We start from the raw sequence: 14,216 nt of genomic DNA, 5'->3' as shown, positions 1-14,216 counted from the left end.
TGGATAAAGAAGATGTGGCGCATATATACAATGGAATATTACTCAGCCATAAAAAGAAACGAAATTGAGTTATTTGTAGTGAGGTGGATGGACCTAGAGTCTGTCATACAGAGTGAAGTTAAGTCAGAAAGAGAAAAACAAATACCGTACGCTAACACATATATATGGAATCTAAAGAAAAAAAAATGGTTATGAAGAACCTAGGGGCAGGACAGGAATAAAGATGCAGATGTAGAGAATGGACTTGAGGACATGGGAGGGGGACGGTTGAGCTGGACAAAGTGAGAGAGTGGCATGGACACATACACACTACCAAATGTAAAATAGCTAGCTAGTGGGAAGCAGCCGCATAGCACAGGGAGATCAGCTCGGTGCTTTGTAACCACCTAGAGGGGTGGGATAGGGAGGGTGGGAGGGAGACGCAAGAGGGAGGGGATATGGGGACATATGTATATGTATAGCTGATTCACTTTGTTAAAAAGCAGAAACTAACACACCATTGTAAAGCAATTATACTCCAGTAAAGATGTTAAAAAAAAAAAGAAGCCCCAGGTTTCCATCCTCAGAGAGGTTGGTGGAGAAACCCAGGGCGCCTTTGAATGGTCTGAGCAGCATGCGGGCTGGGGAGGGGTGAGGAAGCGGGTGGCCATCCATCCGGACTGCACCAGTATGGGCCCAGGGTCTTTATATAAAGAGCTGTGAGGTCAATGACAGGTTCAGTTTTCCCTTCTTTAGGTCAAGATCCCACTTCTAGCAGGTGGACTCTATTTCCAGCCCCTTCCAAGCTGCTGGGCAGTCACTGACCTGCAAGCACCTAGTCACTGTTTAAACCCAGGGACTCTGTCCTGAGAGGGACCTTAGGTTTTGTGGAAGCTCTGACTGTCCCGGGCGTTCCTAAAAGCCACCATGGATGTGGTGCTCTGAGCCCTCTCCACAAAAGTGTAATGTCCAAAATCTCAAAAGCAGTTCTCTGATGTGCAATAAGATTACGTGGAGGAACTTAATTTCTTAAGGGACCCCTAGAAGAGAACAAAAGGTAAGTAGAATGATCTAAATTTGCTCTAGGAACCTCAGACTCATAGCTAACCAGCAAATGCCACAACATTTAACCACTTTGGGGTCACACCCAAACTTGGTTTACTGGTCTTCATGGTGTTGGGCTGCTTCTGGGTTCACTAGCTTTGCCTCCTGCTGTGGTTGGTGCTAAGTGCTAGAGCAACGGAGACAAACCCTTCCAGGATGTAGCACAAGGCAGAGGGCAGGCAGGGGAGGGCAGAGTGGTTCCTGGCTGCACCCCTAGTTAATAACCCACACAAAGCCATTTTCCAAGTCACAGCCATAACAGCTGTTTTTCATGAACATGAATCCCTAGCTATCCTGATTACAGCAGAGTAAACATCTCTATATTACTCCTGCAAGCAGTGAGCTTACACGTATGTTATAACTTTAGATGGATCCTTCTGACTAATATAAAAACCGCTTCATATTATAAAGCTGGTTCATGAAGTGATGACCGAGATTTGCACGGCACCTTTCAGTTTACAAAGCATTTTACACAGGCACACCTCAGAGACACTGTGGGCTCGGTTCCAGACCACTGCAGTAAAGTGACTATCACAATAAAAGGGAGTCACACGAGTTTTATGGCATCCCAGAGCATATAAAAGTTATGTCTGCACTACACAGTAGTCTTTTAAGCATGCCAGAGCATTGTGTCTAAAAAACAAGGTACATACCTTAACTTAAAAATACTTTATTGCTAAAAAGTGCTAATCATCATCTGAGCCTTCAGCAAGCCATAATCTTTCTGCGGGTGGAGGGTCCTGCCTCTGCGTCGGTGGCTGTTGACTGATCAGGGTGGTGGGTGCTGAACGCTGGGGCGGCTGCGGCGATCTCCTAAAATAAGACAATGAAGTTCGCTGCATCGAGTGACTCCTCCTTTCACGAACGATGTCTCTGTAGCACGCAATGCTGTTTGATAACATTTTACCCCCAGTAGCACTTCTTTCAAAATTTGGAGTCCATCCTCTCAAACCCTGCCGCTGCTTTATCAACTCAGTTTATGAAATATTCTAAATCCTTGGTGGACATTTCAGCAATCTTCACAGCGTCTTCCCAGGAGCAGATTCCATCTCAAGAAACCACTTTCATAGCAAATCCACAAGAAGCAATCCCTCAGTCATTAGCTTTATCATGAGATTGCAGCAATTCAGTCCCATCTTCAGGCCCCACTTCTAATTCTAGCTCTCTTGCTGTTTCCACCACATCTGCAGTTATTTCCTCCACTGAAGTCTTGAGCCCCTCAGAGTCGCCCATGAGAGCTGGAATCAACTTCTCCCCAACTTCTGTTAATGCTGATATTTTGACCTCTTCTGGTGAATCACAAATGTTCTTAATGGTGTGTAGAATGGTGACTCCTTTTTAGAAGGCTTTTAATTGACTTTGCCCAGACCCATCAGAGGAATCACTATCTATTGGCACCCATAGCCTTATGAAACATATTTCTTAAATACAAGGTTGCTACAAACCTTCTATTTGTTAAAAAACACAGTATCTTTGAAACACAATAAAGTGAAGTACAATAAAACGAGGTCTAGGCAGGTGTACACACACGGAGGCCCACAAAGGTTGTATAACTTGTCCACAGAGGCACATTGGCAGAGTGAAGTCAGGTTTTTAACCCAAGTCCCTGCTAAAAGTCCAAGCCCTTAGCATCCGGCGCACTGCCTGACACAGAGGTGCCCCCTCCCCCCAGCCACCCAGGGATCCTCACTGGGAACAGACAGTCACCAGACAGGCTGTCTCCCTGGGCTGAGCCTGGACCAATAAACCCATCTCCTGCTCCAAGGGTGTTGGCAAAGCAGTGCGCGTACCCAGGTCCAGGCTGTAGCTCGCTCTCCTGGTAAGACCCAGGGCACTGGTAGAAACATCAAATGAGGGAGCCAGTCCCTGCCTGCCATTCACAGAGAAAACTGTACCCCACAGTCAGCTGGCCCAGATCAGGCCCACGGTGAACTTGACACTCGGGCCTGGGTCCTGACTGCCTCCAGCGGACGGAAATACTGGGGGCAAGAGTGGCTAGAAAGCAAGAGAGCTCGTTTCTAGCCTACAAACAGCTCCGCTTACTGAGCACATGCCCTGTGTTGGGTGTCCTACAACCACATACTTCACACTCACCGCTGCCTGTGACTCAGGTCTCACTCTCCCCGGAGACGATGAGTGGGCTCTTCCAGAATGGGAGCAGGTGCCCACCTCACAGATGGATGGATGGATGGATGGATGATTCTCCCAGGAAAATGGAGGACTTTGATAGTTTATCATTAACTCTCATTGACCTTAAGTATTTTATATTTTTGGTAGCAACTGAGAATAGAAACTCTCTTTTTAAAACGGCATGACTTTTGGATTTTTTTTTTTTTTTTTGCATAACTACCTGGCACGCAGCAATTCACCACACTTTTTTTGCATCTAGTATATATTTTGAAAATCCCTTTGGATTTTCTAAGGAAGGTGATGAACTTGACTTTTGGTTGGACTGAACTTGAAGTGGGGCAGAAAGCCTTGAGGAAGGTGTCCAACAGGCACTTTGGCACCAGAAGTATGAACCGGTTTAAGGTGGTGATAAAAATGGTAGCATGCATATAACAGAAAAGAGGCTGAAGGAAGGAATCTGGGGACTCCTACATTTAATGAATAAGAGAGCGTCAAGAACAAGCCAAGACAGACAACGGGTAGTTAGGGAAACAGAAAATTAGAGGCGCCTTCTGGAAGCCACTATTCAGAAGGCTGGCGTGAATACTGGTGTTAAGGTAGATGGAGTGAAGAGGACAGGGTTGAGAAAGCTTTTAATTTGCAACTAGAAAAACACCGGCTATTGTATCCTCTTACTGAAATTCTACATTTAAGCATTTTCAATGGTTCATGCACACAAAATAAATGGCTCGTTACAGCCTCGGAGGAAGACAGAATCAAGAAGGTTTTGGGTGGGGAGAGATTTGTTCATGTGTTCATCTGTTTTTAAGGATGGAAGAGACTTGAGCCAGTTTGGAGGCTGGAAAGTGGGAGTTAAAGGAGATTGGGCCAAAACAGGGTGGGCGTGTGGGAGACGGTTGACTAAGGGACAGTGGTGAGGGCGTTTCTGGACTTTCAGGATTTGGCCCGATTCTGAGCTAAATGGGGATGAGAAAACCAAAGTGGCCAGGAGAGGACAGATAAGAAGCACAGTCCTGGTGCAGAGACTGTGGACACAGAACTGAGGGACGAGGAAGGGTGGGAGTAGCAGAGATTGAAGGACCCGCCAGAGAGCCGCCTCTGGTCCAGCCAGGGTGATGCTGTTTTCAGTGCCTGAGCCCAGAGCCCTTCCATGGGGCTCCAGAAGGCCCAATAATGCTGCCGCAGGGTAAAATCTGTCCACATTTAAAATAATTTCTAACTTATTTTACTCTGGAATTAAGTTCATCTCCAAAAGTGTCCAGCAGTAAGTCTATAGCAATCTTGGAGGAGGGAGGGATGTATCCATTTTTTCAATCCATTCCTCAGAACTGTTGACCCTTAAGACCAGACCAGATGATCACAGAACCCCCCCCCCCGTATATTGTGACTAAGGAAATGGCCACAAACACCTCCAATAAAGCACCTCTGAGGAAAACCAATTCTGTTTCTCATGAACACAGCACACTGCAAATACCACCCAATTATTTTCTAAAAATACTGAGAACAAAACAACTCAAATCCATTACATATTTCTCAATCATATAGGAAAAGACTTTGAAAAGTCCCTGTAAGTCAACCCTAATGCAAAGAAAAAATATCTATATATGCACTCAGAATAGTCCATTTAAGAAACTTTTGATCAGAATAGATAGTAAAATAGGGAGAATAGGCTTTACTTTCAACAATTGTATTCACTAGCTAACAGAACACCTCACTGATGAGAAATAAATGAAATGCTTCAAAATATATTTAGGAATATAAAATGATGGTTAAAAAAATAGAAGCAAAATTTCTTCTAGATGCTCACCGATTTATTTGGCTCTGGCCTCAGTAATCTTGCCTATGAGTTTAACATTCTAGGAGAGAGAGAATGTGCCTAACAATCAGAGCCATGAAACAAATCTTTACCCTGCTAGCTGAAAAATCCAGAAATCAATCAGGCTACAAATGTGATTGACAAATGTCAGTCACAGAAAGGAAGTGCGGGGAACACAGGAGCTTATAATCTAAATTTAAACAGTACCCATAGCAAATAGGGAAATTTGAGGGCAGATAGGATGAATTCAAAGGTTTAAAATCCAGGCACTCCTACTAAACAGCTTGACTTGAAGACAACCTGACCTCAGGACAGACAAAAATATCAGAAGTAAGCAACCTTCCAACCTAAGGTACAGAAATTTCTAAAACAGCATCCCTAAAATAATCTTTCTAAGAAAATGAATTTTCCTAAAGGAAAATAAAGACTGTAACACACTTTAGCACAGCACTAAAAACACATGCCCCCACCCTAAAATAAGGGTTTTCCCATCTGCATTTTAGCCCCTGAAACAAAGGGCAAAGAAAAGTCATCAACTGTTAGCCTCCAGGAAAGTACCAGACTATGGGTACCTTTTTTATCATCAATCCATATGAACCAGATATCTTTCCAGCAGACTTAACATAGAACATAAAAGCCTCACCTTTGAAAAATGAAGATTTTAGATGAACTTCAAGATAAGTTTAAGGAAGAGCGAAGAACAGCCATCTGGAGAGACGTGTTTAGTATGAGAGTGGAAATTCTGGAATAACAGGAGATCAAATAGCCACTCCTGACCACGTCACCTCTGAGTGCCAGCCGAGAGGTCAATTAAAGGCACCTTTATACCGGCCACCTCACTGGGCAGCTTCGACCCGCCTACCTTAATGGAAGGGCGTGGTTCCCTAAGCCCATTGTAGATTTTCCAAATGCCTCTTCTGACCAGTGGGTTTGACTTTAGTTACTCAGATTACACTGAAGCCCCTTCCTCTTATCCCCACTTCTGTTGAGGCATTTGTATTAAATATGGGGTGAGACTTTATGCGGAAACTCTAATATAAATATGGAGCAGGGTTTCTTAATAGCAGCACTATTGACATTTTGGGTGAAATAATTCTTTGTTGGGGGGCCGTCCTGTGCATCAGAGGACGACTAGCAGCATCCCTGGCCTCTACCCACTAGATGCCAGTAACGCTCTGCACCCTACCTGGATAACCGAAGGTGTCTCCAGACGTTGCCACATGTCCTCTGGGAGGGAAAGAGAACCCTGTTGAGAACCCTTGATCTAGAGGGTTTGAGCCTTCATCCAAGGTACCCACACCGTAGAAGGACACTGACTTATCAACTTACATAGACAAGTCACCTCAACAAATACACAGCTAAACATGCACAGAAATAATGAGCAAGAAAGAATTATTTCAACACGTTCTCTAATGTCTGTAGCCCTCTTTTTCTTCAAGTAAGAACTTAAAAGCAGGGCTGGGTGCTGTAGTCAGGAAGAGCAAGGAAGTCAGCACCAGACACTGAAAGGTAGGAAGTGGCAGCCACAGGGTGGGAAGTTTGAGGCTGAGATTTCAGACGTGGTACAGTCATGCCAAGACCAAGCGTGTAATGGTGGAGGTGGGCTGGAAGGAAGAACGTTGTAAGTGAGAAAGTCGAAGAACTGAGTGTTGCCTCCTGACCCTTTGGGAAGGCCCAATCAAAAAGGGGCAAGTGATGGAGCGCAAAGCCAGAGCGGGGCCACCAGCAGCCGGCACAGTCAACACAGCACAAAAGCCCTCAAACCTCCAAAGCAGAGGTTTGGGAGAAAAGCTGGTTGGAATCCCTGCTCTGTCGCTTACTAGGTCGTAGTTTCCGGCAACTCCTGTGACCTCTTCAGCTTCCCATGTGACACAGGAGAGACGCAGCCACCGGGGAGGTGGCAGGTAAACGGTGGGACCCCAGGCTGGCACCTGCCACACACTCTGCCTGTTATTCTAAGGAACACAGATCAGTTTTCCTGCAGATAAGAGACTCTGAAATTACAATTTACATACAGGTTTAGAGAAGCCATAGGTAGAGTCCCAAGTCACTTAATTGGCTCGGATTAGGTTTAAGGCTTTAGTGTCAGCATTTTTGAGCACTTGGAGCTCTGCCCTTTTTCTGGAACGTCCCACCTCCAAGCCCAGAATTTTGGGCTTATTGCTCTCCCCAGAGCCAAGCTTTTGGCATCGTTGGTCCTTAGACAAGTGTACTGTGAATACAACTCTGTACAAATGTACGAATGTAGACAAAGACTGGAAGGAAACGCAGAAGTAAAGTAACAAAGAGCTGCTCTATTTAAGTGATGGATTCGTGGGAATTTTATTGCTTTTCAGAATACCCTTAGATATTGTTTGAATGCTCTTTTTTTATATAATAGTTTAAGGAACTTGAACTTTCTTCAGGAGGCAGTAAAGGACCCACTGAAAGTGTCTGAACAGGGAAGTAGGATTTTGTTGGAACAAAGAACCTGTAGGCTACAAAAAAGTTAAAAATCACCCTCCTAATTCTTTTGCAAAAATTTCTTGGCTGGTCTCACTATTTATTCTTCCAGATTAGCTTCAGAGTCTACTTTTTAACTTTAAGCCAACCTTGTCCCTTAAACTGGGATTTTATTTGAATTACGTTATACTTATAAATTATTTGGGATGGATTAACATCTGTTTAATACCGAGTCTTCTAATTCAGAAACAAGGTAACTCTCTCTCCATTTTTCAATCTATGTCCTTCAGTATATTGTTATACTTTCTTTCATATAGGTCCTACATATTTCTTTATTCCTAAATGCTCTTTTGAATGGGATCTTATCTTCTTGCCATTATTTTAAAAAAATTATTGTGGCATATGGGAATGCTATGGATTTTTTTTTTTTTGGAAGTAGGGAAACTTGTTCCCTGAACATATTTTTTAATTAATTAATTAATTAATTTTACCTTTTTATTTTGTACTGGAGTATAGTTGATTAACAATGTGTTAGTTTCAGGTGTACAGCAAAGTGATTCAGTTAAACATATACATGTATCAATTCTTTTTCAAATTCTTTTCCCATTTAGGTTGCTACATAATATTGAGCAGAGTTCCCTGTGCTATACAGTAGGTCCTTGTTGGTTATCCATTTTAAATATAGCCATGTGTACATGTCAATCCCAAACTCCCTAACTATCCCTTTCCCTCACCCTTCCCCCTGCTATGGATTTTTGTTTATATCATGACAAATTATTTCATTGAACTCTCAGTTTTAGACTGATTTTTATGGATTAGCTATGTACGTAATCTGCAAGTAGTTACAAATTGTATCTATTCCTTTTCAGTAGTTATACTGCCGATTTCTTTATCCTGTCTGAACAACAGAACTCCCATCATTATAATGTTACACTAGCCCTGGTCTGCCATCTCTTCTTAAATTGGATACTCTGAAATTAGGGAAGTAATAAGGACTCAGCAGCTTTGTGGGTTTGTGCTTGTACTGTAATAATACAGGACAGGACACCAGCCTTATTAGCATTTAAACAGCATTAAAGTTGCCTATAAAGTAAACAGAGAATTTGTTGTCAGTCACTTGATAAAGCCCCTGAAAGGAAAGAAATTGTAAGTCTCAGAACAAGACACTCTTGCCTAAAGGCCACAATCTAATTTTGACCAGTAAAAGATAAACAGGCAAAGCGACTTGAAGAAAGATTAGTACTGAAGTCAGTGAAAAGTTTATTACTGTGAGTGTTACCATACAATTGTTTTCTGCAGGGAGAGGCCCTGTGGAGGGATGACACTCAGATTCTGGGGCCAACACTGCGTGGGCGGGAAGCCGCACCTCTGCCTAGAACTTGCTGTTGGTCTTGGGCCAGTTATATAACCTCTCTCTATGCCTCGGTTTCCTCATCTGTCAAATAGGAGTAACAATGGCACCTAGCTCATACCGTTCATAAGGATTAAATGAGTGATTATTCACAATCAGTATTTAAATAAATAAAATGTTGGCTGTGAGCATAGTGCTTGGTTTACAAAATGCACAGTGTTACAAAGTACTTCAAGGCGCATTTCACCTAAATCTAATGTAACCAGTCACCATTTACAAAGGGATGTGGGAATTAACTTTTGTCCCAGACCAAGGGCCCCTCCCTCTTGCCTTCCGGCCCCACCCCACTGTGGCTTCTATCTCAGCCTGCATCTCTGCGGGCCAGGAACCCACAGCCTGCAGGGCACACCCTGGTGCAGGGGAAATATATGAGCTTGTTAAGCCCCTGGAACTGAAAGACTAACTGGAATTCTAAGTCGTGAGGCTCTAGTAGGAGCAACCATTATTACTCTTCTAGAACAAGTGGCCTGAACTTTGGGACAGTTATTGTCTTTCAGGCACCCAGTCACTTCCTAGTTGAGAGTTCTGCTCCGGATGGCTGGACTTGACTGTGTCTGCAAAGAACGGTATTAGGCAATAGGAGCCCAAGAACTTCTCTTTTTTGGGCAAAGAGACTCTCTTACGGTACAATTTTTGAAAAAGAAGAAATTGTTCCACAGTGAAGCAACTAAGAGTTTTGAATAAAAATATTCCAAGTTTTCAGTTCTAATATTCTACGGTTATTTAAAATACTTGCCCTACATTTAAAATAAAATGTAATAGAACTCTCTCTATCTTTCAGCATCTTTATCTCTGGAAGGAGGCAAAGGGGAGTAGGCAGTGAAGAACGGGAGAAATCAGGGAGAAACAGATACACTTGGGAGGGGGGGTCGAACTCCAGTGACTGCCTCCTGGTGGTCACCGGTAAGCATTCCCAAGGGGCCTGCGCTAAAGGTTTCATGTTGGCTTAATAATGTCAGACAACCCAAGTGTCCACTGAATGGATAAATACATGTGGTGTATCCATACAATGGAATATTACTGGGCCTTAAAAAAAGGAAATTCCAATACATGCTGCAATGTGGATGAAGCCTTGTAAACATTATGCAAAGTGAAATAAGCCAGATGCAAAAGGACAAATATTGTATGGTTTCACTCACATGAGATACCTAGAATTGTCCAATTCATACAGAAAGTAGAAGGTGGTTGCCAGGGGCTGGAGGGGACACAGGAATGAGATTTAGTGTTTAATGGATACGGTTCCATTTGGGAAGATGAGAAGAGCTCTGGAGAAGGATAGTGGTGATGGTTGCACAACAGTGCGAATGTACTTAATCCTACTGAACTGTACACTTAAAAATAGTTAAGATGGTGAATTTTATGTTACGTGTATTTTACCACAATAAAAAATAATTTATATTAAAAGTTTTACACTGTAAGAAAGTGGCCAAATCGACCTTGGGGTATCTACTTTATGGCATCCCTTCTGGCTATAAAAATGGTGTCTATGATGAGTATGTAATAGAATGCAAAATGCTTGTGACAACGTTGAGTGCACACACACACACACACTCAGTACACACACACACACTCAACACACACAGTACACACACACACACTCAACACACACACACTCAGTACACTCACACACTCAACACACACACACTCAGTACACACACACACTCAACACACACACAGTCAGTACACACACACTCAACACACACACAACACACTCAGTACACACACACACTCAACACACACACACTCAACACACACACTCAGTACACTCACACACTCAACACACACACACTCAGTACACACACACACTCAACACACACACACTCAGTACACACACACACTCAACACACACACAACACACTCAGTACACACACACACTCAACACACACACGCTCAGTACACACACACTCAACACACACACACTCAACACACACACACACTCAGTACACACACACACTCAACACACACACACTCAGTACACACACACACTCAACACACACACTCAGTACACACACACTCAATACACACACACAGTACACACACACAAACTCAACACACACAACACACTCAGTACACACACACACTCAACACACACACACACACTCAGTACACACACACTCAACACACACACACACACACTCAGTACACACACACACTCAACACACACACACACACACTCCAATAACATCTATGAAAAAATAAACAACAACAAAGACCTTAAGGAAATAAATCAAACTAGAGCCACGGTTGTCTTTATGTTATAATGCTTTTTGTTTCCTTCTATTTTCCAACGATTATTTTGATATGCATGTACTACTTTTAAAGGGGGAAAATAACACAGAATTTCATTTTTCTCTGTAACATTATTTGAAAAGAAAGGAAGAATGAAAAGAAAAACCTTTATGCCTTTTGTTCCTAGAGGCTTTTAAACCTAAGAGGAAACTGCAATTAATTAGGCTGCCCACCACTTTCAGTGCTTTCCTATTTTTGTACCATGGATGCCCCTGGCAGGCTGGTGAAGCCTGTGGCCATTCTCAGAATGGTACTTTTTAAAATTAATTAATTTTTGGCTGCGTTGGGTCTTCGTTGTTGTGCGCAGGCTTTCTCTAGTTGTGGCGAGCGGGGGCTACTCTGCATTGTGGTGCGCAGGCTTCTCATTGCGGTGGCTTCTCTTGTTGCGGAGCCTGGGCTCTAGGCAGGTGGGCTCAGTAGTTGTGGCACGCGGGCTCAGTAGTTGTGGCAAACGGGCTTAGTTGCTCTGCGGCACAACTGTGGGATCTTCCCGGACCAGGGCTCAGACCCGCATCCCCTGCATTGGCAGGCGGATTCTGAACCACTGAGCCACCAGGGAAGTCCCAGATGGTATTTTTAAGTGCTTAAAACAAAGTATATAGGGTTACAAAGGAAAGTGATTATTCTGACATATATTATCAAAATATATTTTTAAATTGTGATATATCGTATCAATCACAGTCCAGACAGGAAAAAAGGAAATTACACCAGTTCTGTTAATAGGAGCAATTTAATACAGGTGTTGGATGACTGAGACGGCAAAGGGGACTCGGGTAACACAGAGGTAACACTTTGTGGAAAGGCTAGGGCTGGGGGGGAACAAAGGGCTGGGTTAGCGTGCCCCGAAGGCTCGGAAGGCACCGTGCTCCAGAATCTCCTGCAGGGCTCCATGACGGTGGTTTCTGAGAGCATGAAAAATACTAGAAATGGAACCGACCGCGGCTGCCTGGGTGAAGGCCGTTGCTCGGGTGATGATCACAGAAACAGGAGGCAGACAGGGAGGAGTGGGTCCTGTCTCCTTCCTTGGCCTCACAGTCGCCCTCTAGGGCCTGGGCAGAGCCCGGGGAGATGAGGTGTGCAGGTCTCCAGCCCCAGCATCACAGGGCTGGGAAGAAGCGGGGTTTGGAGCAGAGAGGCAACAGCCTAATAACCAGCCCAGATACGAGCTTCGTTCTTAGTGTACTGAGTGCCAAGAGCTCATATCCACCATAATAGCGACACAGACTTGTACATTTCCACAGCTGTCTGCAACCACCGGAAAGTGACATAAAAATAGTTGGTCCTTGGTGATGAAATCACACACACTTCCAAAGTTTTGGGCCTACATTCATAATTGGAGGTAACGCTGCTCTTTTTTTTCTGATCCAATTTCAGGGATCCTTTGAAATCTAAACAAAGACCCTTGGAGGATGATTGGACCCAAAGTTAAGAATCCTTCTGGGTGTTTCAAGATGTCGAATACAGTTCTTTTTCTTCCTTAATTTTGGCTTTAAAAAGTCACATGACTGATCACGTGATCACATGATTGATCATTGATACCAGGTTTCTTTTTATGCTTTGAAAGGGAAAATAATACTACTGCAAATTCATGCCTTGGTGCATCTCTCTAACTGATATTATCAACCATCCTGCAAATAGTAAATAGTAATTTTTGCATTTTATTGATCATATTATGCCTATTTCTGAATGCCACAGAAAGTAAAGTAGACACACAACTGTGCTTACATCCTCACCCGCTCTCCTGGGGGGCACGGATTCCTGGGAGGTCTTCAGAGCTCTTTCCTGTAAGGTCCCCTGTCAGCCCCACCACTTTGACTGTGACCCAGATGTCCCCCAACACCAGGTGTCTATTTCTTTTCTCTTGACTTACCCAAGTTTCAGCCCATCTGCCACGTGGACATCTCTACCCAGAGGTCCCAAAGTCACCTCAAGCTCGAGACGTATTCAAAACGGAATTTGTGTCGCCTCCAAGGGTCTTTCCTCTGCATTTCCTCCTCCGAGGGGGCGTTACCAGCCAGTGCCCCCTAAGAAGGCTTTCTCTAATGTCTCTGGGCTTCAGTTCCCTCATCAGTGAAGGAGAGGCAGTAACAGTCACAACCTCCTGGGCTGTTGTGAGGACTAAATGTGCTGCCAGGTCTTGACATCAGTAAACGCCTGCCCCTGCGAGGTTGGTGCTCTCCCCCCTCCGCCGGCAGTGCACCCATCACCAAGTCGGCTTCCTCTCCTAATGTCACTTCAGTGTGCCCCCAGGACCACTGCCTTAACCCGGCCTCAGCGTGACTCCTCAGAATGATCAGAATTGTCCCCAATGCCCACCCCCCACCTACTGCTGCAGAGTCTTCTCATGCACTCATTCAGTCAGTCATCACGCGTGGGTGAGGGCTGCCACGGGTCAGAGACCACGGATGTAACAGTGAGCAAGTTGCAGCCGCACCTCCGGGGGAAAGACTGATGTTAAATAATTGTCAAATAAGTAATTAATTGTCATGATAAGTGCCATGACATTCCATGAAAATATCCCCAGATGCGGACAGAAAACAAAACTTTGTGTTTCTAAGGAAACAAGAAGTGATTCCAAGCGGGGAGGGGTGAGGAAGGAGAGCCCTCCTGGGAGACCTGTGAGGTTTCCCTCTGAGAGCCGGGCAAAGGGCAAACTCCCAGACATCACCAAGCCTTCTAGATGCCGGCCTGGCGTCCTGCCACCAGCCACTCAGCCATCGCCCTTAAATCCCGCAGACCAGCGACAGAAGACTGCCTCCTGGTGCTGACTTCAAACCTTTGAGACTGAGCCCATGTTTCTTTTTTTCCATGAAGACAATTTATAAAAATGTAACGGTAATTGTAATAAAAGAGGACCCAACCCTCAGCTGAGGAACTTTGGTAACAAGCTCATTTATGTCAGAGTTTTATTTAATAGAGAAACAAGATCACTCTTCTGTCCCCCAGATGGAATACACACGCATTGATAAGTCTACTCTTAATCTATAAACTTTGAACAATTCCACCGACTGTAAAAGCATTTCATCATGCTCTATGAAGAAATCA

General features: G+C 44.1%; 1 protein-coding gene across 35 annotated transcripts in view; it reads right to left on the bottom strand.

Annotated features, from left to right (window-relative positions):
* LRRFIP1 (LRR binding FLII interacting protein 1) overlaps positions 1 to 14,216 on the bottom strand; it is a 146,965-nt gene that overhangs the window by 89,736 nt on the left and 43,013 nt on the right. Inside the window, exon 1 of one of the 35 annotated variants that reach the window (XM_036857870.1) lies at positions 5,673 to 5,722. The exons of the other annotated variants lie outside the window; for them this stretch is intronic. The gene's annotated coding sequence lies outside the window, so the exon portion shown is untranslated. Of the gene's footprint in view, positions 1 to 5,672; positions 5,723 to 14,216 lie in introns of those variants that run through there. 35 annotated transcript variants of the gene reach the window in all.

This window comes from Balaenoptera musculus, chromosome 7 (assembly GCF_009873245.2).
Source record: "Balaenoptera musculus isolate JJ_BM4_2016_0621 chromosome 7, mBalMus1.pri.v3, whole genome shotgun sequence".
NCBI lineage: Eukaryota > Metazoa > Chordata > Mammalia > Artiodactyla > Balaenopteridae > Balaenoptera > Balaenoptera musculus.
The sequence above is the reverse complement of the archived record's forward strand: the minus strand, read 5'-3'. Positions and strand labels throughout refer to the sequence as shown.